This window comes from Spea bombifrons, chromosome 11 (genome assembly GCF_027358695.1).
Source record: "Spea bombifrons isolate aSpeBom1 chromosome 11, aSpeBom1.2.pri, whole genome shotgun sequence".
NCBI classification, from domain to species: domain Eukaryota; kingdom Metazoa; phylum Chordata; class Amphibia; order Anura; family Pelobatidae; genus Spea; species Spea bombifrons.
The window spans coordinates 13,109,437-13,113,149 of NC_071097.1; positions in this window are offsets into that span (position 1 = coordinate 13,109,437).

The following is a 3,713-nucleotide window of genomic DNA, read 5'->3' on the forward strand; positions in this document are numbered from 1 at the left end:
CACACAACCATCTCTAGGATTTACAGAGAATGGTTCGAAAAAGAGAAAATATCCAGCGAGCAGCACTTGTGTGGACAAAAATGTCTTGTTGATGTCAGAGGAAAATGGGCAGACTGGTTCGAGATGACAGAAAGGCAACAGTAACTCAAATAACCACTCATTACAACCAAGGTATGCAGAATACCATCTCTGAATGTACAACACATTGAACCTTGAAGCAGATTGGCTACAGCAGCAGAAGACCACACCGGGTGCCACTCCTGTCAGCTAAGGACAGGAAACTGAGGCTACAATTCACACAAGATTGGACAATGGAAGACTGGAAGAACGTTGCCTAGTCTAATGAGTCTCGATTCCAGCTGCAACATTCAGATGGCAGGGTCAGACAGAAAGCATGGATCGATCCTGCCTTGTATCAACAGTTGAGGGTGGTGGTGGTGGTGTAATGGTGTGGGGGACATTTTCTTGGCACACTGGGCTCCTTAGTACCAATTGAGCATCATTTTAACTCAACAGCCTACCTGAGTAGTGTTGCTGACCATGTTCATCCCTTTATGACCACAGTGTACCCATCTTCTGATGGCTACTCCCAGCAGGATAATGTACCATGTCACAAAGCTCACATCATCTCAAACTGGTTTCTTGAACATGACAATTAGTTCACTGTACTCCAATGGCCTCCACAGTCACCAGATCTCAATCCAATAGAGCACCTTTGGGATGTGGTGGAACGGGCGATTTGCATCATGGATGTGCAGCCAACAAATCTGCAGCAACTATGTGACAACATCATGTCCATATGGACCAAAATCTCTGAGGAATGTTTTCAGCACCTTGTAGAAAGTATGTCACGAAGAATGAAGGCAAAAGGAGGTCCAACCTGGTACTAGCAAGGTGTACTTAATAAAGTGACCAGTGAGTATGTATGTATGTATGTATAAATATATATATGATCTCATAAAAGGTGTTCTGCTTCCATAGATTTTTAAGGAGGCCGAACATGAAGGTAATTTATCATTTTTACACAAAGCCACATAACATAGCATTATTTAAGCTAGTCTTAAAAGCACCAAAACTCCTGTTGCTTACAAGAGAAGTGGAGCCAGGCAAGCAGATTTATTTTGTGTGTACTTATCCGTACGTGTATATATTTGTGCCTATGAGTTATACACTATATGGACAAAATATTGGGACACTTGACCATTACATCAACAAGGACGTTGGTGGCATTGTATTTTAATACATTTGAAATAATATTGACATGAATATGAAGTTTGTACCCCCTTTCGTTTTTCTTAGTTCCGTTGGAGATCATCCTTGTTTTCGTTAAAAAGAAAACTTCTATGAAAATGAATGCACAAGTCTACTCTATAATATTAGGTAGTCCCACCGCGATCCGATTTTCAACTAAGCACATCTCCTACGAGCTTAGCAGCATGAAAGCATAACAAGAAAGAAAGAAATGTACAGTGAGATTCTGTCTGATAGACACACCACTATCATATGCATTAAAGCGCATATGTTAGCTGGAGTTTCCCTATAAACATATAAAAACTGACACGGCTTTTTTTCTAATAAATATGCATAATTACTATAACTTTTTCTCCAATACTGTTACTTACCTGCCCCCGGCTCCCACGTTGCCGCCACGGAGGAGAGGGAGACCCCCCTCCAATACGCGGTCACCGGAGCCGGCACGGAGGAGAGGGAGACCCCCCTCCAATACGCGGCCACCGGAGCCGGCACGGAGGAGAGGGAGACCCCCCTCCAATACGCGGCCACCGGAGCCGGTACGGAGGAGAGGGAGACCCCCCTCCAATACACGACCACCGGAGCCGGCACGGAGGAGAGGGAGACCCCCCTCCAACGCAAGACCTCCGGAGCCGCCACGGAGGAGAGGGAGACCCCCCTCCAACGCACGGGCACCGGATCCTCCACGGAGGAGAGGGAGACCTCCCTCCAACACTGTGCCGCCTCCGCCGTCGTCTGCAGGACTGCCGCGCAGGAGAGGCAGACCTCCTGGAACACGGCGTCCGGTTTCGGCACTCGCGCGCCCTCTGGTGGTGAACTCCCGAACTGCAGGCTTATATGAAGGGAGATTGCGCCACACTCATCATGGTGGTGATTCCCGGTCATTGGAAGTGACGTCATGAGGTTTGGCGGGAGATTTGAACTTCCTCTGTGGTTTCTATTTAAACCTCTTCAGTTCTATCTGACCTTGCCTTCTGTTGGTTGTCTATGCCTTGTGCTAGTGCCCAGATAGCGTTTCCTGATTCGGTATTCCTGTGTATGATCCTGGCTTGTCTGACTTCGTTGTTTTCCTGAATCCTGACCTCGGCTCTGTTATTTGACTATCCTGCTCTCCGGTATCCTGACCTCGGCTCTGTTATTTGACTATCCTGCTCTCCGGTATCCTGACCTCGGCTCTGTTATACGACTATCCTGCTCTCCGGAATCCTGACCTCGGCTTGTTATACCTGTTCTGTCCTGGAGTCCTACCTGACCACGGTGTCTCCTACTACTTGTACGTGACAGAAACAGAAGGCCATCATGAGACCCGCTTCGGTAGGATCTCAGGGTTCCTGTGAGGCTCGTCTGGATGAGATGGACCATCGTCTGGACCAGTTTGCCCAAGCACTCCAGACCCTACTACAACGCACAGATCCCGGTCTACAAGTGCATGCCTCTCCAGCTGTAGCTCCACCGCCGGTACCAGCTCCAGCCCCAATGCCGGTGGTTCATGCTCCTATGAATCTTCCTCCACCCCAGCGATATGGAGGAGATCCTGCGACCTGCCGTGGATTTCTCAACCAGTGCGAGATTCATTTTGAACTTAACCCTTATGCCTTTGTTTCTGATCGGGCCAAGATTGGTTACATAATCTCGCTTCTCACGGACAGGGCCCTGGCCTGGGCATCTCCTCTGTGGGAGAGGAGCACCCAAGCGGTTCGCTCCCATTCCGAATTTGTGGCCGCACTACGTGCTGTGTTCGATGTTCCAGGCAGAAGTTCCACTGCTTCATCCTCTCTCTTCAACATCCGTCAAGGAGAGCGTACCCTCATGGACTATGCTATTGAATGTCGTACGCTAATGGGTGAGGTGAACTGGACCAGCGAGGCCCTTATCGCTGCTTTTTTGAACGGACTATCAGAGACTTTGAAAGACGAGATTGCTGCTCGTGATCTTCCATCTGACCTGGACTCGGTGATCTCCTATGTGACCCAGATCGACCTTCGTCTTCGAGAACGGCAGGTGCAACGAGACAATCTGAGAGCACGGGAGAGAGGTGTACGTTCCCTCCCGCGTCTGGCTCCTCAGTTCATACCACCACCCACGTCTCCTGTTACCTGTGAGGAGCCTATGCAGCTGGGAATTACTCGTCTGTCTGAGAGTGAGAAAGCCAGGCGAAGGAAGGAGGGGCTATGCCTATATTGCGGTCTGACTGGACATTGGGCCCGATCCTGTCCTAAAAAGTCGGGAAACGCCCGCACCTAGAGTGGTTTAGAGGACCTGCTTTAGGTGTGCTGGGTCTGTCCTCTGATTCTAGCAGCACTCGGATGACCGTTCCAATTCAGATATCATGGCCGGGGGGATCCGTTTGCACTGAGGCTTTTCTGGACTCTGGGGCCGCAGAGAACTTTATTGATACCCATTTTTGCGAGCAGCAGTTTATTCCCACCACACCTAAAGACACGCCGGTGAGAATTGAGGCC